Here is a 22218-nt window from a genome sequence, read left to right on the forward strand (position 1 = left end):
CAACTCTAACCCGAACCCTAGCCCAAAACGTAAAAGTAACCCTAACCCTAAACGTAACCGTAACCCTAAACCTAACCCTAACCCTAATAGTGACCATAACCCTAACCCTAGTCCTCACCCTTGCCCTAACCCTACTCCTAATCCTAACCCTAGCCGGAACCCCAGTCCTAACCCTAACCCTAAACAGGTCAATCAGCCTAGGGGTCGGGATGGTGCCAAGGAAAAAGCTGTGAAAGCAGCCATGTTCTGGAACTTATGCGCTCCCCTTGTGATGCTTTTCACAGCTGCAGTGCTCCTTGAGCTCAGACTTTCCTAGTTTAAAAAACCCCTTAGCCTAGGTTAAACCCTAAGCCTAACCCTAGGCAGGAAACTCAGCCTAGAGTTAGGGATGGTGCCAAGGAAAATGCAGTGGAGGCAGCCATGTTATGGCACTTCTGTGCTCCCCTTGGGATGCCATTGGCAGCTGCAGTGTGCTTGGAGCTCAGGGTTCAGTGGTTTACCAAACCCTAAACCTAGGCTTAACACTAACCCTGACCCTAGGCAGGTAAATCAGCCTAGGGTTAAGGACGGTCCCCAGGAAGAAGAGGTGGAGGCAGCCTTGTTGTGGTACTTTAGCGCTCCCCTTGGGATGCCTTTTGCAGCGGCCAAATTGCTTCAGCTCAGAAATTCCTTGTTAAACAAAAGCCCTCATCGTAACCATAACCCTAGACAGGTAAATCAACCTAGGGGTCGGAATGGTGCGGAGGAAAAAGCTGTGAAAGCAGCCATGTTGTGGAACATTTGCGCTGCCCTTGAGATCCTTTGGCAGCTGCAGTGTGCTTGGAGCTCTGGGTTTCCTAGTTTAAAAACCCCAACCCAAGGCGTAACCCTTACCCTGACCCTAAGTGGAGGCAGGTCCATCTACCTAGGGTTAGGGACGGTCCATAGGAAAAAGAGGTGGAGGCAGCCTAATTGTGATACTTTTGCGCTCCGCTTGGGATGACTTTTGCAGCTGAGGTGTTCCTTGAGGTGAGATTTTCCAGGTTTAAAAAAGCCTAACCCTAAACCTAGCCCTTACTCTAACCCTAACCCTAAGCCTAATCCTAAGCCTAATCCTCACCCTAACCCTAACCCTAACCCTAACCCTAACCCTAACCCTTACCCTAACCTTACTCTTACCCCTATCCCTAAACCTAAGCCTAAACCTTACCCTAATGCTAACCCTAATCCTAAACCTTAACCCTAACCCTAACTCTGTACCTAACCTAAACCCAACCCTAACCCAAGCGCTACCCTAACTCTAACCGTATACCAAACCCTAAACCCAAGCCCAACCCTAAACCCTAAACCTAACCCTAAGAGAAGGCTCAACACTAGGCAGAAGCCTAACCCCAAGCCTAGGCAGGTAAATCAGCCCACGGTTGGGCATTGTTTTAAGGAAAAACAGGTGGAGGCAGCATTGTTGTGGAAATTTTATGCTGCAGTTGGGGTGACTTTTAGAGGTAAAGTGCTCCTTGAGGTAAGATTTTCCATGTTTAAGAAGCCCTAAGCGTAACACTAACCCTAAGCCTGACTGTAAGAGTAATAGGAGGCAGGTAAATCAGCCTAGGGTTAGGGATAGTGCCAGGAAAAAGAGGAGGATGCAGCGTTGTTGTTGTACTTTTGCGCACCCCATGGGATGACTTTTGCAGCTGAAGTGTTCCTTCAGGTAAGATTTTTCTGGTTTAAGAAAACCTAACCCTAACCCAAACACTAAGCCTAAAGACTAAACCTAAACTGATCCCTAGCCCTAACCGTAACCCTAACCCTAAGCCTAAACATCAACTCTAACCCGAACCCTAGCCCTAACCGTAAAAGTAACCCTAACCCTAAACGTAACCGTAACCCTAATCCTAACCCTAAACCTAAGCCAAACCCTACCTCTAACCTTAACACTGAAACCTAACCCTAACCCTTATCCTAACCCTAACCCTAACCCAAACCCTAACCCTAGGCAGGTAAATAAGCCCAGGGTTAGGGATGGTGCCAAGGAAAAAGAGGTGGAGGCAGCCTTGTTCGGAAATTTTGCGGTGTCCTTGGGACGAATTTTAGAGTTGAATTGTTCCTGGAAGTTAGATTTTCCTGGTTTAAGAAACCCTTATCATTACCCAAAATTTAACCGTAACCCTAACCCTAACCCTAACCCTAACCCTAACCCTAAACCTAACCTTACTCTTCTCCCTAACCCTAAACCTAAGCCTAAACCTTACCCTAACACTAACCCTAATCCTAAAGCCTAACCCTAGCCCTAACTCTATACCTAACCATAAACCCAACCCTAACCCAAGCGCTTACCCTAACCCTAACCGTATACCAAACCCTAAACCCAAGCCCAACCCTAAACCCTAAACCTTACCCTAAGAGAAGGCTCAACACTAGGCAGAAGCCTAACCCCAAGCCTAGGCAGGTAAATCAGCCCATGGTTGGGCATTGTCTCAAGGAATAACAGGTGGAGGCAGCATTGTTGTGGTAATATTATGCTGCAGTTGGGATGACTTTTAGAGGTAAAGTGCTCCTTGAGGTAAGATTTTCCATGTTTAAGAAGCCCTAAGCTTAACCCTAACCCTAAGCCTGACTGTAAGAGTAATAGGAGGCAGGTAAATCAGCCTAAGGTTAGGGATAGTCCCAGGAAAAAGAGGAGGATGCAGCGTGGTTGTTATAATTTTGCACTCCCCTTGGGATGACTTTTGCAGCTGAAGTGTTCCTTCAGGTAAGATTTTTCTGGTTTAAGAAACCCTAACCCTAACCCTAACACTAAGCCTAAAGACTAAACCTAAACCGACGCCTAGCCCTAACCCTAACCCTAACCCTAAGCCTAAACATCAACTCTAACCCGAACCCTAGCCCAAAACGTAAAAGTAACCCTAACCCTAAACGTAACCGTAACCCTAAACCTAACCCTAACCCTAATAGTGACCATAACCCTAACCCTAGTCCTCACCCTTGCCCTAACCCTACTCGTAATCCTAACCCTAGCCGGAACCCCAGTCCTAACCCTAACCCTAAACAGGTCAATCAGCCTAGGGGTCGGGATGGTGCCAAGGAAAAAGCTGTGAAAGCAGCCATGTTCTGGAACTTATGCGCTCCCCTTGTGATGCTTTTCACAGCTGCAGTGCTCCTTGAGCTCAGACTTTCCTAGTTTAAAAAACCCCTTAGCCTAGGTTAAACCCTAAGCCTAACCGTAGGCAGGAAACTCAGCCTAGAGTTAGGGATGGTGCCAAGGAAAATGCAGTGGAGGCAGCCATGTTATGGCAGTTCTGTGCTCCCCTTGGGATGCCATTGGCAGCTGCAGTGTGCTTGGAGCTCAGGGTTCAGTGTTTTACCAAACCCTAAACCTAGGCTTAACACTAACCCTGACCCTAGGCAGGTAAATCAGCCTAGGGTTAAGGACGGTCCCCAGGAAGAAGAGGTGGAGGCAGCCTTGTTGTGGTACTTTAGCGCTCCCCTTGGGATGCCTTTTGCAGCGGCCAAATTGCTTCAGCTCAGAAATTCCTTGTTAAACAAAAGCCCTCATCGTAACCATAACCCTAGACAGGTAAATCAACCTAGGGGTCGGAATGGTGCGGAGGAAAAAGCTGTGAAAGCAGCCATATTGTGGAACATTTGCGCTGCCCTTGAGATCCTTTGGCAGCTGCAGTGTGCTTGGAGCTCTGGGTTTCCTAGTTTAAAAACCCCAACCCAAGGCGTAACCCTTACCCTGACCCTAAGTGGAGGCAGGTCCATCTACCTAGGGTTAGGGACGGTCCATAGGAAAAAGAGGTGGAGGCAGCCTTATTGTGATACTTTTGCGCTCCGCTTGGGATGACTTTTGCAGCTGAGGTGTTCCTTGAGGTGAGATTTTCCAGGTTTAAAAAAGCCTAACCCTAAACCTAGCCCTTACTCTAACCCTAACCCTAAGCCTAATCCTAAGCCTAATCCTCACCCTAACCCTAACCCTAAGCCTAACCCTAACCCTAAGCCTAACCCTAACCCTAACCCTTACCCTAACCTTACTCTTACCCCTATCCCTAAACCTAAGCCTAAACCTTACCCTAATGCTAACCCTAATCCTAAACCTTAACCCTAACCCTAACTCTGTACCTAACCTAAACCCAACCCTAACCCAAGCGCTACCCTAACTCTAACCGTATACCAAACCCTAAACCCAAGCCCAACCCTAAACCCTAAACCTAACCCTAAGAGAAGGCTCAACACTAGGCAGAAGTCTAACCCCAAGCCTAGGCAGGTAAATCAGCCCACAGTTGGGCATTGTTTTAAGGAAAAACAGGTGGAGGCAGCATTGTTGTGGTAATTTTATGCTGCAGTTGGGGTGACTTTTAGAGGTAAAGTGCTCCTTGAGGTAAGATTTTCCATGTTTAAGAAGCCCTAAGCGTAACACTAACCCTAAGCCTGACTGTAAGAGTAATAGGAGGCAGGTAAATCAGCCTAGGGTTAGGGATAGTGCCAGGAAAAAGAGGAGGATGCAGCGTTGTTGTTGTACTTTTGCGCACCCCATGGGATGACTTTTGCAGCTGAAGTGTTCCTTGAGGTAAGATTTTTCTGGTTTAAGAAAACCTAACCCTAACCCAAACACTAAGCCTAAAGACTAAACCTAAACCGATCCCTAGCCCTAACCCTAACCCTAACCCTAAGCCTAAACATCAACTCTAACCCGAACCCTAGCCCAAAACGTAAAAGTAACCCTAACCCTAAACGTAACCGTAACCCTAAACCTAACCCTAACCCTAATAGTGACCATAACCCTAACCCTAGTCCTCACCCTTGCCCTAACCCTACTCGTAATCCTAACCCTAGCCGGAACCCCAGTCCTAACCCTAACCCTAAACAGGTCAATCAGCCTAGGGGTCGGGATGGTGCCAAGGAAAAAGCTGTGAAAGCAGCCATGTTCTGGAACTTATGCGCTCCCCTTGTGATGCTTTTCACAGCTGCAGTGCTCCTTGAGCTCAGACTTTCCTAGTTTAAAAAACCCCTTAGCCTAGGTTAAACCCTAAGCCTAACCCTAGGCAGGAAACTCAGCCTAGAGTTAGGGATGGTGCCAAGGAAAATGCAGTGGAGGCAGCCATGTTATGGCAGTTCTGTGCTCCCCTTGGGATGCCATTGGCAGCTGCAGTGTGCTTGGAGCTCAGGGTTCAGTGGTTTACCAAACCCTAAACCTAGGCTTAACACTAACCCTGACCCTAGGCAGGTAAATCAGCCTAGGGTTAAGGACGGTCCCCAGGAAGAAGAGGTGGAGGCAGCCTTGTTGTGGTACTTTAGCGCTCCCCTTGGGATGCCTTTTGCAGCGGCCAAATTGCTTCAGCTCAGAAATTCCTTGTTAAACAAAAGCCCTCATCGTAACCATAACCCTAGACAGGTAAATCAACCTAGGGGTCGGAATGGTGCGGAGGAAAAAGCTGTGAAAGCAGCCATATTGTGGAACATTTGCGCTGCCCTTGAGATCCTTTGGCAGCTGCAGTGTGCTTGGAGCTCTGGGTTTCCTAGTTTAAAAACCCCAACCCAAGGCGTAACCCTTACCCTGACCCTAAGTGGAGGCAGGTCCATCTACCTAGGGTTAGGGACGGTCCATAGGAAAAAGAGGTGGAGGCAGCCTTATTGTGATACTTTTGCGCTCCGCTTGGGATGACTTTTGCAGCTGAGGTGTTCCTTGAGGTGAGATTTTCCAGGTTTAAAAAAGCCTAACCCTAAACCTAGCCCTTACTCTAACCCTAACCCTAAGCCTAATCCTAAGCCTAATCCTCACCCTAACCCTAACCCTAAGCCTAACCCTAACCCTAAGCCTAACCCTAACCCTAACCCTTACCCTAACCTTACTCTTACCCCTATCCCTAAACCTAAGCCTAAACCTTACCCTAATGCTAACCCTAATCCTAAACCTTAACCCTAACCCTAACTCTGTACCTAACCTAAACCCAACCCTAACCCAAGCGCTACCCTAACTCTAACCGTATACCAAACCCTAAACCCAAGCCCAACCCTAAACCCTAAACCTAACCCTAAGAGAAGGCTCAACACTAGGCAGAAGTCTAACCCCAAGCCTAGGCAGGTAAATCAGCCCACAGTTGGGCATTGTTTTAAGGAAAAACAGGTGGAGGCAGCATTGTTGTGGTAATTTTATGCTGCAGTTGGGGTGACTTTTAGAGGTAAAGTGCTCCTTGAGGTAAGATTTTCCATGTTTAAGAAGCCCTAAGCGTAACACTAACCCTAAGCCTGACTGTAAGAGTAATAGGAGGCAGGTAAATCAGCCTAGGGTTAGGGATAGTGCCAGGAAAAAGAGGAGGATGCAGCGTTGTTGTTGTACTTTTGCGCACCCCATGGGATGACTTTTGCAGCTGAAGTGTTCCTTGAGGTAAGATTTTTCTGGTTTAAGAAAACCTAACCCTAACCCAAACACTAAGCCTAAAGACTAAACCTAAACCGATCCCTAGCCCTAACCGTAACCCTAACCCTAAGCCTAAACATCAACTCTAACCCGAACCCTAGCCCTAACCGTAAAAGTAACCCTAACCCTAAACGTAACCGTAACCCTAATCCTAACCCTAACCCTACGCCAAACCCTACCTCTAACCTTAACACTGAAACCTAACCCTAACCCTTATCCTAACCCTAACCCTAACCAAAACCCTAACCCTAGGCAGGTAAATCAGCCCAGGTTTAGGGATGGTGCCAAGGAAAAAGAGGTGGAGGCAGCCTTGATGCGGAAATTTTGCGGTGTCCTTGGGACGAATTTTAGAGTTGAATTGTTCCTGGAAGTGAGATTTTCCTGGTTTAAGAAACCCTTATCATTACCCAAAATTTAACCGTAACCCTAACCCTAACCCTAACCCTAACCCTAACCCTAACCCTAAACCTAACCTTACTCTTCTCCCTAACCCTAAACCTAAGCCTAAACCTTACCCTAACACTAACCCTAATCCTAAACCCTAACCCTAGCCCTAACTCTATACCTAACCATAAACCCAACCCTAACCCAAGCGCTTACCCTAACCCTAACCGTATACCAAACCCTAAACCCAAGCCCAACCCTAAACCCTAAACCTTACCCTAAGAGAAGGCTCAACACTAGGCAGAAGCCTAACCCCAAGCCTAGGCAGGTAAATCAGCCCACGGTTGGGCATTGTTTTAAGGAAAAACAGGTGGAGGCAGCATTGTTGTGGTAATATTATGCTGCAGTTGGGATGACTTTTAGAGGTAAAGTGCTCCTTGAGGTAAGATTTTCCATGTTTAAGAAGCCCTAAGCTTAACCCTAACCCTAAGCCTGACTGTAAGAGTAATAGGAGGCAGGTAAATCAGCCTAGGGTTAGGGATAGTCCCAGGAAAAAGAGAAGGATGCAGCGTGGTTGTTATACTTTTGCGCTCCCCTTGGGATGACTTTTGCAGCTGAAGTGTTCCTTGAGGTAAGATTTTTCTGGTTTAAGAAACCCTAACCCTAACCCTAACACTAAGCCTAAAGACTAGACCTAAACCGACCCCTAACCCTAACCCTAACCCTAAGCCTAAACATCAACTCTAACCCGAACCCTAGCCCAAAACGTAAAAGTAACCCTAACCCTAAACATAACCGTAACCCTAAACCTAACCCTAACCCTAATAGTGACCATAACCCTAACCCTAGTCCTCACCCTTGCCCTAACCCTACTCCTAATCCTAACCCTAGCCGGAACCCCAGTCCTAACCCTAACCCTAAACAGGTCAATCAGCCTAGGGGTCGGGATGGTGCCAAGGAAAAAGCTGTGAAAGCAGCCATGTTCTGGAACTTATGCGCTCCCCTTGTGATGCTTTTCACAGCTGCAGTGCTCCTTGAGCTCAGACTTTCCTAGTTTAAAAAACCCCTTAGCCTAGGTTAAACCCTAAGCCTAACCCTAGGCAGGAAACTCAGCCTAGAGTTAGGGATGGTGCCAAGGAAAATGCAGTGGAGGCAGCCATGTTATGGCACTTCTGTGCTCCCCTTGGGATGCCATTGGCAGCTGCAGTGTGCTTGGAGCTCAGGGTTCAGTGGTTTACCAAACCCTAAACCTAGGCTTAACACTAACCCTGACCCTAGGCAGGTAAATCAGCCTAGGGTTAAGGACGGTCCCCAGGAAGAAGAGGTGGAGGCAGCCTTGTTGTGGTACTTTAGCGCTCCCCTTGGGATGCCTTTTGCAGCGGCCAAATTGCTTCAGCTCAGAAATTCCTTGTTAAACAAAAGCCCTCATCGTAACCATAACCCTAGACAGGTAAATCAACCTAGGGGTCGGAATGGTGCGGAGGAAAAAGCTGTGAAAGCAGCCATGTTGTGGAACATTTGCGCTGCCCTTGAGATCCTTTGGCAGCTGCAGTGTGCTTGGAGCTCTGGGTTTCCTAGTTTAAAAACCCCAACCCAAGGCGTAACCCTTACCCTGACCCTAAGTGGAGGCAGGTCCATCTACCTAGGGTTAGGGACGGTCCATAGGAAAAAGAGGTGGAGGCAGCCTTATTGTGATACTTTTGCGCTCCGCTTGGGATGACTTTTGCAGCTGAGGTGTTCCTTGAGGTGAGATTTTCCAGGTTTAAAAAAGCCTAACCCTAAACCTAGCCCTTACTCTAACCCTAACCCTAAGCCTAATCCTAAGCCTAATCCTCACCCTAACCCTAACCCTAAGCCTAACCCTAACCCTAAGCCTAACCTTAACCCTAACCCTTACCCTAACCTTACTCTTACCCCTATCCCTAAACCTAAGCCTAAACCTTACCCTAATGCTAACCCTAATCCTAAACCTTAACCCTAACCCTAACTCTGTACCTAACCTAAACCCAACCCTAACCCAAGCGCTACCCTAACTCTAACCGTATACCAAACCCTAAACCCAAGCCCAACCCTAAACCCTAAACCTAACCCTAAGAGAAGGCTCAACACTAGGCAGAAGTCTAACCCCAAGCCTAGGCAGGTAAATCAGCCCACAGTTGGGCATTGTTTTAAGGAAAAACAGGTGGAGGCAGCATTGTTGTGGTAATTTTATGCTGCAGTTGGGGTGACTTTTAGAGGTAAAGTGCTCCTTGAGGTAAGATTTTCCATGTTTAAGAAGCCCTAAGCGTAACACTAACCCTAAGCCTGACTGTAAGAGTAATAGGAGGCAGGTAAATCAGCCTAGGGTTAGGGATAGTGCCAGGAAAAAGAGGAGGATGCAGCGTTGTTGTTGTACTTTTGCGCACCCCATGGGATGACTTTTGCAGCTGAAGTGTTCCTTGAGGTAAGATTTTTCTGGTTTAAGAAAACCTAACCCTAACCCAAACACTAAGCCTAAAGACTAAACCTAAACCGATCCCTAGCCCTAACCCTAACCCTAACCCTAAGCCTAAACATCAACTCTAACCCGAACCCTAGCCCAAAACGTAAAAGTAACCCTAACCCTAAACGTAACCGTAACCCTAAACCTAACCCTAACCCTAATAGTGACCATAACCCTAACCCTAGTCCTCACCCTTGCCCTAACCCTACTCGTAATCCTAACCCTAGCCGGAACCCCAGTCCTAACCCTAACCCTAAACAGGTCAATCAGCCTAGGGGTCGGGATGGTGCCAAGGAAAAAGCTGTGAAAGCAGCCATGTTCTGGAACTTATGCGCTCCCCTTGTGATGCTTTTCACAGCTGCAGTGCTCCTTGAGCTCAGACTTTCCTAGTTTAAAAAACCCCTTAGCCTAGGTTAAACCCTAAGCCTAACCCTAGGCAGGAAACTCAGCCTAGAGTTAGGGATGGTGCCAAGGAAAATGCAGTGGAGGCAGCCATGTTATGGCAGTTCTGTGCTCCCCTTGGGATGCCATTGGCAGCTGCAGTGTGCTTGGAGCTCAGGGTTCAGTGGTTTACCAAACCCTAAACCTAGGCTTAACACTAACCCTGACCCTAGGCAGGTAAATCAGCCTAGGGTTAAGGACGGTCCCCAGGAAGAAGAGGTGGAGGCAGCCTTGTTGTGGTACTTTAGCGCTCCCCTTGGGATGCCTTTTGCAGCGGCCAAATTGCTTCAGCTCAGAAATTCCTTGTTAAACAAAAGCCCTCATCGTAACCATAACCCTAGACAGGTAAATCAACCTAGGGGTCGGAATGGTGCGGAGGAAAAAGCTGTGAAAGCAGCCATATTGTGGAACATTTGCGCTGCCCTTGAGATCCTTTGGCAGCTGCAGTGTGCTTGGAGCTCTGGGTTTCCTAGTTTAAAAACCCCAACCCAAGGCGTAACCCTTACCCTGACCCTAAGTGGAGGCAGGTCCATCTACCTAGGGTTAGGGACGGTCCATAGGAAAAAGAGGTGGAGGCAGCCTTATTGTGATACTTTTGCGCTCCGCTTGGGATGACTTTTGCAGCTGAGGTGTTCCTTGAGGTGAGATTTTCCAGGTTTAAAAAAGCCTAACCCTAAACCTAGCCCTTACTCTAACCCTAACCCTAAGCCTAATCCTAAGCCTAATCCTCACCCTAACCCTAACCCTAAGCCTAACCCTAACCCTAAGCCTAACCCTAACCCTAACCCTTACCCTAACCTTACTCTTACCCCTATCCCTAAACCTAAGCCTAAACCTTACCCTAATGCTAACCCTAATCCTAAACCTTAACCCTAACCCTAACTCTGTACCTAACCTAAACCCAACCCTAACCCAAGCGCTACCCTAACTCTAACCGTATACCAAACCCTAAACCCAAGCCCAACCCTAAACCCTAAACCTAACCCTAAGAGAAGGCTCAACACTAGGCAGAAGTCTAACCCCAAGCCTAGGCAGGTAAATCAGCCCACAGTTGGGCATTGTTTTAAGGAAAAACAGGTGGAGGCAGCATTGTTGTGGTAATTTTATGCTGCAGTTGGGGTGACTTTTAGAGGTAAAGTGCTCCTTGAGGTAAGATTTTCCATGTTTAAGAAGCCCTAAGCGTAACACTAACCCTAAGCCTGACTGTAAGAGTAATAGGAGGCAGGTAAATCAGCCTAGGGTTAGGGATAGTGCCAGGAAAAAGAGGAGGATGCAGCGTTGTTGTTGTACTTTTGCGCACCCCATGGGATGACTTTTGCAGCTGAAGTGTTCCTTGAGGTAAGATTTTTCTGGTTTAAGAAAACCTAACCCTAACCCAAACACTAAGCCTAAAGACTAAACCTAAACCGATCCCTAGCCCTAACCGTAACCCTAACCCTAAGCCTAAACATCAACTCTAACCCGAACCCTAGCCCTAACCGTAAAAGTAACCCTAACCCTAAACGTAACCGTAACCCTAATCCTAACCCTAACCCTACGCCAAACCCTACCTCTAACCTTAACACTGAAACCTAACCCTAACCCTTATCCTAACCCTAACCCTAACCAAAACCCTAACCCTAGGCAGGTAAATCAGCCCAGGTTTAGGGATGGTGCCAAGGAAAAAGAGGTGGAGGCAGCCTTGTTGCGGAAATTTTGCGGTGTCCTTGGGACGAATTTTAGAGTTGAATTGTTCCTGGAAGTGAGATTTTCCTGGTTTAAGAAACCCTTATCATTACCCAAAATTTAACCGTAACCCTAACCCTAACCCTAACCCTAACCCTAACCCTAACCCTAAACCTAACCTTACTCTTCTCCCTAACCCTAAACCTAAGCCTAAACCTTACCCTAACACTAACCCTAATCCTAAACCCTAACCCTAGCCCTAACTCTATACCTAACCATAAACCCAACCCTAACCCAAGCGCTTACCCTAACCCTAACCGTATACCAAACCCTAAACCCAAGCCCAACCCTAAACCCTAAACCTTACCCTAAGAGAAGGCTCAACACTAGGCAGAAGCCTAACCCCAAGCCTAGGCAGGTAAATCAGCCCACGGTTGGGCATTGTTTTAAGGAAAAACAGGTGGAGGCAGCATTGTTGTGGTAATATTATGCTGCAGTTGGGATGACTTTTAGAGGTAAAGTGCTCCTTGAGGTAAGATTTTCCATGTTTAAGAAGCCCTAAGCTTAACCCTAACCCTAAGCCTGACTGTAAGAGTAATAGGAGGCAGGTAAATCAGCCTAGGGTTAGGGATAGTCCCAGGAAAAAGAGAAGGATGCAGCGTGGTTGTTATACTTTTGCGCTCCCCTTGGGATGACTTTTGCAGCTGAAGTGTTCCTTGAGGTAAGATTTTTCTGGTTTAAGAAACCCTAACCCTAACCCTAACACTAAGCCTAAAGACTAGACCTAAACCGACCCCTAACCCTAACCCTAACCCTAAGCCTAAACATCAACTCTAACCCGAACCCTAGCCCAAAACGTAAAAGTAACCCTAACCCTAAACATAACCGTAACCCTAAACCTAACCCTAACCCTAATAGTGACCATAACCCTAACCCTAGTCCTCACCCTTGCCCTAACCCTACTCCTAATCCTAACCCTAGCCGGAACCCCAGTCCTAACCCTAACCCTAAACAGGTCAATCAGCCTAGGGGTCGGGATGGTGCCAAGGAAAAAGCTGTGAAAGCAGCCATGTTCTGGAACTTATGCGCTCCCCTTGTGATGCTTTTCACAGCTGCAGTGCTCCTTGAGCTCAGACTTTCCTAGTTTAAAAAACCCCTTAGCCTAGGTTAAACCCTAAGCCTAACCGTAGGCAGGAAACTCAGCCTAGAGTTAGGGATGGTGCCAAGGAAAATGCAGTGGAGGCAGCCATGTTATGGCAGTTCTGTGCTCCCCTTGGGATGCCATTGGCAGCTGCAGTGTGCTTGGAGCTCAGGGTTCAGTGGTTTACCAAACCCTAAACCTAGGCTTAACACTAACCCTGACCCTAGGCAGGTAAATCAGCCTAGGGTTAAGGACGGTCCCCAGGAAGAAGAGGTGGAGGCAGCCTTGTTGTGGTACTTTAGCGCTCCCCTTGGGATGCCTTTTGCAGCGGCCAAATTGCTTCAGCTCAGAAATTCCTTGTTAAACAAAAGCCCTCATCGTAACCATAACCCTAGACAGGTAAATCAACCTAGGGGTCGGAATGGTGCGGAGGAAAAAGCTGTGAAAGCAGCCATGTTGTGGAACATTTGCGCTGCCCTTGAGATCCTTTGGCAGCTGCAGTGTGCTTGGAGCTCTGGGTTTCCTAGTTTAAAAACCCCAACCCAAGGCGTAACCCTTACCCTGACCCTAAGTGGAGGCAGGTCCATCTACCTAGGGTTAGGGACGGTCCATAGGAAAAAGAGGTGGAGGCAGCCTTATTGTGATACTTTTGCGCTCCGCTTGGGATGACTTTTGCAGCTGAGGTGTTCCTTGAGGTGAGATTTTCCAGGTTTAAAAAAGCCTAACCCTAAACCTAGCCCTTACTCTAACCCTAACCCTAAGCCTAATCCTAAGCCTAATCCTCACCCTAACCCTAAGCCTAACCCTAACCCTAACCCTAACCCTAACCCTTACCCTAACCTTACTCTTACCCCTATCCCTAAACCTAAGCCTAAACCTTACCCTAATGCTAACCCTAATCCTAAACCTTAACCCTAACCCTAACTCTGTACCTAACCTAAACCCAACCCTAACCCAAGCGCTACCCTAACTCTAACCGTATACCAAACCCTAAACCCAAGCCCAACCCTAAACCCTAAACCTAACCCTAAGAGAAGGCTCAACACTAGGCAGAAGCCTAACCCCAAGCCTAGGCAGGTAAATCAGCCCACGGTTGGGCATTGTTTTAAGGAAAAACAGGTGGAGGCAGCATTGTTGTGGTAATATTATGCTGCAGTTGGGATGACTTTTAGAGGTAAAGTGCTCCTTGAGGTAAGATTTTCCATGTTTAAGAAGCCCTAAGACTAACACTAACCCTAAGCCTGACTGTAAGAGTAATAGGAGGCAGGTAAATCAGCCTAGGGTTAGGGATAGTGCCAGGAAAAAGAGGAGGATGCAGCGTTGTTGTTGTACTTTTGCGCACCCCATGGGATGACATTTGCAGCTGAAGTGTTCCTTGAGGTAAGATTTTTCTGGTTTAAGAAACCCTAACCCTAACCCAAACACTAAGCCTAAAGACTAAACCTAAACCGATCCCTAGCCCTAACCGTAACCCTAACCCTAAGCCTAAACATCAACTCTAACCCGAACCCTAGCCCTAACCGTAAAAGTAACCCTAACCCTAAACGTAACCGTAACCCTAATCCTAACCCTAACCCTAAGCCAAACCCTACCTCTAACCTTAACACTGAAACCTAACCCTAACCCTTATCCTAACCCTAACCCTAACCCAAACCCTAACCCTAGGCAGGTAAATCAGCCCAGGTTTAGGGATGGTGCCAAGGAAAAAGAGGTGGAGGCAGCCTTGTTGCGGAAATTTTGCGGTGTCCTTGGGACGAATTTTAGAGTTGAATTGTTCCTGGAAGTGAGATTTTCCTGGTTTAAGAAACCCTTATCATTACCCAAAATTTAACCGTAACCCTAACCCTAACCCTAACCCTAACCCTAACCCTAACCCTAACCCTAAACCTAACCTTACTCTTCTCCCTAACCCTAAACCTAAGCCTAAACCTTACCCTAACACTAACCCTAATCCTAAACCCTAACCCTAGCCCTAACTCTATACCTAACCATAAACCCAACCCTAACCCAAGCGCTTACCCTAACCCTAACCGTATACCAAACCCTAAACCCAAGCCCAACCCTAAACCCTAAACCTTACCCTAAGAGAAGGCTCAACACTAGGCAGAAGCCTAACCCCAAGCCTAGGCAGGTAAATCAGCCCACGGTTGGGCATTGTTTTAAGGAAAAACAGGTGGAGGCAGCATTGTTGTGGTAATATTATGCTGCAGTTGGGATGACTTTTAGAGGTAAAGTGCTCCTTGAGGTAAGATTTTCCATGTTTAAGAAGCCCTAAGCTTAACCCTAACCCTAAGCCTGACTGTAAGAGTAATAGGAGGCAGGTAAATCAGCCTAGGGTTAGGGATAGTCCCAGGAAAAAGAGAAGGATGCAGCGTGGTTGTTATACTTTTGCGCTCCCCTTGGGATGACTTTTGCAGCTGAAGTGTTCCTTGAGGTAAGATTTTTCTGGTTTAAGAAACCCTAACCCTAACCCTAACACTAAGCCTAAAGACTAGACCTAAACCGACCCCTAACCCTAACCCTAACCCTAAGCCTAAACATCAACTCTAACCCGAACCCTAGCCCAAAACGTAAAAGTAACCCTAACCCTAAACATAACCGTAACCCTAAACCTAACCCTAACCCTAATAGTGACCATAACCCTAACCCTAGTCCTCACCCTTGCCCTAACCCTACTCCTAATCCTAACCCTAGCCGGAACCCCAGTCCTAACCCTAACCCTAAACAGGTCAATCAGCCTAGGGGTCGGGATGGTGCCAAGGAAAAAGCTGTGAAAGCAGCCATGTTCTGGAACTTATGCGCTCCCCTTGTGATGCTTTTCACAGCTGCAGTGCTCCTTGAGCTCAGACTTTCCTAGTTTAAAAAACCCCTTAGCCTAGGTTAAACCCTAAGCCTAACCCTAGGCAGGAAACTCAGCCTAGAGTTAGGGATTGTGCCAAGGAAAATGCAGTGGAGGCAGCCATGTTATGGCAGTTCTGTGCTCCCCTTGGGATGCCATTGGCAGCTGCAGTGTGCTTGGAGCTCAGGGTTCAGTGGTTTACCAAACCCTAAACCTAGGCTTAACACTAACCCTGACCCTAGGCAGGTAAATCAGCCTAGGGTTAAGGACGGTCCCCAGGAAGAAGAGGTGGAGGCAGCCTTGTTGTGGTACTTTAGCGCTCCCCTTGGGATGCCTTTTGCAGCGGCCAAATTGCTTCAGCTCAGAAATTCCTTGTTAAACAAAAGCCCTCATCGTAACCATAACCCTAGACAGGTAAATCAACCTAGGGGTCGGAATGGTGCGGAGGAAAAAGCTGTGAAAGCAGCCATGTTGTGGAACATTTGCGCTGCCCTTGAGATCCTTTGGCAGCTGCAGTGTGCTTGGAGCTCTGGGTTTCCTAGTTTAAAAACCCCAACCCAAGGCGTAACCCTTACCCTGACCCTAAGTGGAGGCAGGTCCATCTACCTAGGGTTAGGGACGGTCCATAGGAAAAAGAGGTGGAGGCAGCCTTATTGTGATACTTTTGCGCTCCGCTTGGGATGACTTTTGCAGCTGAGGTGTTCCTTGAGGTGAGATTTTCCAGGTTTAAAAAAGCCTAACCCTAAACCTAGCCCTTACTCTAACCCTAACCCTAAGCCTAATCCTAAGCCTAATCCTCACCCTAACCCTAAGCCTAACCCTAACCCTAACCCTAACCCTAACCCTTACCCTAACCTTACTCTTACCCCTATCCCTAAACCTAAGCCTAAACCTTACCCTAATGCTAACCCTAATCCTAAACCTTAACCCTAACCCTAACTCTGTACCTAACCTAAACCCAACCCTAACCCAAGCGCTACCCTAACTCTAACCGTATACCAAACCCTAAACCCAAGCCCAACCCTAAACCCTAAACCTAACCCTAAGAGAAGGCTCAACACTAGGCAGAAGCCTAACCCCAAGCCTAGGCAGGTAAATCAGCCCACGGTTGGGCATTGTTTTAAGGAAAAACAGGTGGAGGCAGCATTGTTGTGGTTATTTTATGCTGCAGTTGGGATGACTTTTAGAGGTAAAGTGCTCCTTGAGGTAAGATTTTCCATGTTTAAGAAGCCCTAAGACTAACACTAACCCTAAGCCTGACTGTAAGAGTAATAGGAGGCAGGTAAATCAGCCTAGGGTTAGGGATAGTGCCAGGAAAAAGAGGAGGATGCAGCGTTGTTGTTGTACTTTTGCGCACCCCATGGGATGACATTTGCAGCTGAAGTGTTCCTTGAGGTAAGATTTTTCTGGTTTAAGAAACCCTAACCCTAACCCAAACACTAAGCCTAAAGACTAAACCTAAACCGATCCCTAGCCCTAACCGTAACCCTAACCCTAAGCCTAAACATCAACTCTAACCCGAACCCTAGCCCTAACCGTAAAAGTAACCCTAACCCTAAACGTAACCGTAACCCTAATCCTAACCCTAACCCTACGCCAAACCCTACCTCTAACCTTAACACTGAAACCTAACCCTAACCCTTATCCTAACCCTAACCCTAACCCAAACCCTAACCCTAGGCAGGTAAATCAGCCCAGGTTTAGGGATGGTGCCAAGGAAAAAGAGGTGGAGGCAGCCTTGTTGCGGAAATTTTGCGGTGTCCTTGGGACGAATTTTAGAGTTGAATTGTTCCTGGAAGTGAGATTTTCCTGGTTTAAGAAACCCTTATCATTACCCAAAATTTAACCGTAACCCTAACCCTAACCCTAACCCTAACCCTAACCCTAAACCTAACCTTACTCTTCTCCCTAACCCTAAACCTAAGCCTAAACCTTACCCTAACACTAACCCTAATCCTAAACCCTAACCCTAGCCCTAACTCTATACCTAACCATAAACCCAACCCTAACCCAAGCGCTTACCCTAACCCTAACCGTATACCAAACCCTAAACCCAAGCCCAACCCTAAACCCTAAACCTTACCCTAAGAGAAGGCTCAACACTAGGCAGAAGCCTAACCCCAAGCCTAGGCAGGTAAATCAGCCCACGGTTGGGCATTGTTTTAAGGAAAAACAGGTGGAGGCAGCATTGTTGTGGTAATATTATGCTGCAGTTGGGATGACTTTTAGAGGTAAAGTGCTCCTTGAGGTAAGATTTTCCATGTTTAAGAAGCCCTAAGCTTAACCCTAACCCTAAGCCTGACTGTAAGAGTAATAGGAGGCAGGTAAATCAGCCTAGGGTTAGGGATAGTCCCAGGAAAAAGAGAAGGATGCAGCGTGGTTGTTATACTTTTGCGCTCCCCTTGGGATGACTTTTGCAGCTGAAGTGTTCCTTGAGGTAAGATTTTTCTGGTTTAAGAAACCCTAACCCTAACCCTAACACTAAGCCTAAAGACTAGACCTAAACCGACCCCTAACCCTAACCCTAACCCTAAGCCTAAACATCAACTCTAACCCGAACCCTAGCCCAAAACGTAAAAGTAACCCTAACCCTAAACATAACCGTAACCCTAAACCTAACCCTAACCCTAATAGTGACCATAACCCTAACCCTAGTCCTCACCCTTGCCCTAACCCTACTCGTAATCCTAACCCTAGCCGGAACCCCAGTCCTAACCCTAACCCTAAACAGGTCAATCAGCCTAGGGGTCGGGATGGTGCCAAGGAAAAAGCTGTGAAAGCAGCCATGTTCTGGAACTTATGCGCTCCCCTTGTGATGCTTTTCACAGCTGCAGTGCTCCTTGAGCTCAGACTTTCCTAGTTTAAAAAACCCCTTAGCCTAGGTTAAACCCTAAGCCTAACCGTAGGCAGGAAACTCAGCCTAGAGTTAGGGATGGTGCCAAGGAAAATGCAGTGGAGGCAGCCATGTTATGGCAGTTCTGTGCTCCCCTTGGGATGCCATTGGCAGCTGCAGTGTGCTTGGAGCTCAGGGTTCAGTGGTTTACCAAACCCTAAACCTAGGCTTAACACTAACCCTGACCCTAGGCAGGTAAATCAGCCTAGGGTTAAGGACGGTCCCCAGGAAGAAGAGGTGGAGGCAGCCTTGTTGTGGTACTTTAGCGCTCCCCTTGGGATGCCTTTTGCAGCGGCCAAATTGCTTCAGCTCAGAAATTCCTTGTTAAACAAAAGCCCTCATCGTAACCATAACCCTAGACAGGTAAATCAACCTAGGGGTCGGAATGGTGCGGAGGAAAAAGCTGTGAAAGCAGCCATGTTGTGGAACATTTGCGCTGCCCTTGAGATCCTTTGGCAGCTGCAGTGTGCTTGGAGCTCTGGGTTTCCTAGTTTAAAAACCCCAACCCAAGGCGTAACCCTTACCCTGACCCTAAGTGGAGGCAGGTCCATCTACCTAGGGTTAGGGACGGTGCATAGGAAAAAGAGGTGGAGGCAGCCTTATTGTGATACTTTTGCGCTCCGCTTGGGATGACTTTTGCAGCTGAGGTGTTCCTTGAGGTGAGATTTTCCAGGTTTAAAAAAGCCTAACCCTAAACCTAGCCCTTACTCTAACCCTAACCCTAACCCTAAGCCTAAGCCTAAACCTAATCCTCATTCTAACCCTAACCCTAACCCTAACCCTAACCCTTACCCTAACCTTACTCTTACCCCTATCCCTAAACCTAAGCCTAAACCTTACCCTAATGCTAACCCTAATCCTAAACCTTAACCCTAACCCTAACTCTGTACCTAACCTAAACCCAACCCTAACCCAAGCGCTACCCTAACTCTAACCGTATACCAAACCCTAAACCCAAGCCCAACCCTAAACCCTAAACCTAACCCTAAGAGAAGGCTCAACACTAGGCAGAAGCCTAACCCCAAGCCTAGGCAGGTAAATCAGCCCACGGTTGGGCATTGTTTTAAGGAAAAACAGGTGGAGGCAGCATTGTTGTGGTAATTTTATGCTGCAGTTGGGATGACTTTTAGAGGTAAAGTGCTCCTTGAGGTAAGATTTTCCATGTTTAAGAAGCCCTAAGCGTAACACTAACCCTAAGCCTGACTGTAAGAGTAATAGGAGGCAGGTAAATCAGCCTAGGGTTAGGGATAGTGCCAGGAAAAAGAGGAGGATGCAGCGTTGTTGTTGTACTTTTGCGCACCCCATGGGATGACATTTGTAGCTGAATTGTTCCTTGAGGTAAGATTTTTCTGGTTTAAGAAAACCTAACCCTAACCCAAACACTAAGCCTAAAGACTAAACCTAAACCGATCCCTAGCCCTAACCGTAACCCTAACCCTAAGCCTAAACATCAACTCTAACCCGAACCCTAGCCCTAACCGTAAAAGTAACCCTAACCCTAAACGTAACCGTAACCCTAATCCTAACCCTAAACCTAAGCCAAACCCTACCTCTAACCTTAACACTGAAACCTAACCCTAACCCTTATCCTAACCCTAACCCTTACCCAAACCCTAACCCTAGGCAGGTAAATAAGCGCAGGGTTAGGGATGGTGCCAAAGAAAAAAGAGGTGGAGGCAGCCTTGTTGCGGAAATTTTGCGGTGTCCTTGGGACGAATTTTAGAGTTGAATTGTTCCTGGAAGTGAGATTTTCCTGGTTTAAGAAACCCTTATCATTACCCAAAATTTAAACGTAACCCTAACCCTAACCCTAACCCTAACCCTAAACCTAACCTTACTCTTCTCCCTAACCCTAAACCTAAGCCTAATCCTTACCCTAACGCTAACCCTAATCCTAAACACTAACCCTAGCCCTAACTCTATACCTAACCATAAACCCAACCCTAACCCAAGCGCTTACCCTAACCCTAACCGTATACCAAACCCTAAACCCAAGCCCAACCCTGAACCCTAAACCTTACCCTAAGAGAAGTCTCAACACTAGGCAGAAGCCTAACCCCAAGCCTAGGCAGGTAAATCAGCCCACGGTTGGGCATTGTTTTAAGGAAAAACAGGTGGAGGCAGCATTGTTGTGGTAATATTATGCTGCAGTTGGGATGACTTTTAGAGGTAAAGTGCTCCTTGAGGTAAGATTTTCCATGTTTAAGAAGCCCTAAGCTTAACCCTAACCCTAAGCCTGACTGTAAGAGTAATAGGAGGCAGGTAAATCAGCCTAGGGTTAGGGATAGTCCCAGGAAAAAGAGAAGGATGCAGCGTGGTTGTTATACTTTAGCGCTCCCCTTGGGATGACTTTTGCAGCTGAAGTGTTCCTTGAGGTAAGATTTTTCTGGTTTAAGAAACCCTAACCCTAACCCTAACACTAAGCCTAAAGACTAGACCTAAACCGACCACTAGCCCTAACCCTAACCCTAACCCTAAGCCTAAACATCAACTCTAACCCGAACCCTAGCCCAAAACGTAAAAGTAACCCTAACCCTAAACGTAACCGTAACCCTAAACCTAACCCTAACCCTAATAGTGACCATAACCCTAACCCTAGTCCTCACCCTTGCCCTAACCCTACTCGTAATCCTAACCCTAGCCGGAACCCCAGTCCTAACCCTAACCCTAAACAGGTCAATCAGCCTAGGGGTCGGGATGGTGCCAAGGAAAAAGCTGTGAAAGCAGCCATGTTCTGGAACTTATGCGCTCCCCTTGTGATGCTTTTCACAGCTGCAGTGCTCCTTGAGCTCAGACTTTCCTAGTTTAAAAAACCCCTTAGCCTAGGTTAAACCCTAAGCCTAACCGTAGGCAGGAAACTCAGCCTAGAGTTAGGGATGGTGCCAAGGAAAAAGCTGTGAAAGCAGCCATGTTCTGGAACTTATGCGCTCCCCTTGTGATGCTTTTCACAGCTGCAGTGCTCCTTGAGCTCAGACTTTCCTAGTTTAAAAAACCCCTTAGCCTAGGTTAAACCCTAAGCCTAACCGTAGGCAGGAAACTCAGCCTAGAGTTAGGGATGGTGCCAAGGAAAATGCAGTGGAGGCAGCCATGTTATGGCAGTTCTGTGCTCCCCTTGGGATGCCATTGGCAGCTGCAGTGTGCTTGGAGCTCAGGGTTCAGTGGTTTACCAAACCCTAAACCTAGGCTTAACACTAACCCTGACCCTAGGCAGGTAAATCAGCCTAGGGTTAAGGACGGTCCCCAGGAAGAAGAGGTGGAGGCAGCCTTGTTGTGGTACTTTAGCGCTCCCCTTGGGATGCCTTTTGCAGCGGCCAAATTGCTTCAGCTCAGAAATTCCTTGTTAAACAAAAGCCCTCATCGTAACCATAACCCTAGACAGGTAAATCAACCTAGGGGTCGGAATGGTGCGGAGGAAAAAGCTGTGAAAGCAGCCATGTTGTGGAACATTTGCGCTGCCCTTGAGATCCTTTGGCAGCTGCAGTGTGCTTGGAGCTCTGGGTTTCCTAGTTTAAAAACCCCAACCCAAGGCGTAACCCTTACCCTGACCCTAAGTGGAGGCAGGTCCATCTACCTAGGGTTAGGGACGGTGCATAGGAAAAAGAGGTGGAGGCAGCCTTATTGTGATACTTTTGCGCTCCGCTTGGGATGACTTTTGCAGCTGAGGTGTTCCTTGAGGTGAGATTTTCCAGGTTTAAAAAAGCCTAACCCTAAACCTAGCCCTTACTCTAACCCTAACCCTAAGCCTAATCCTAAGCCTAATCCTCACCCTAACCCTAAGCCTAACCCTAACCCTAACCCTAACCCTAACCCTAACCCTTACCCTAACCTTACTCTTACCCCTATCCCTAAACCTAAGCCTAAACCTTACCCTAATGCTAACCCTAATCCTAAACCTTAACCCTAACCCTAACTCTGTACCTAACCTAAACCCAACCCTAACCCAAGCGCTACCCATACTCTAACCGTATACCAAACC

The sequence above is a fragment of the Ammospiza caudacuta genome, chromosome 3 (genome assembly GCF_027887145.1).
Source record: "Ammospiza caudacuta isolate bAmmCau1 chromosome 3, bAmmCau1.pri, whole genome shotgun sequence".
In the NCBI taxonomy this organism is placed as follows: domain Eukaryota; kingdom Metazoa; phylum Chordata; class Aves; order Passeriformes; family Passerellidae; genus Ammospiza; species Ammospiza caudacuta.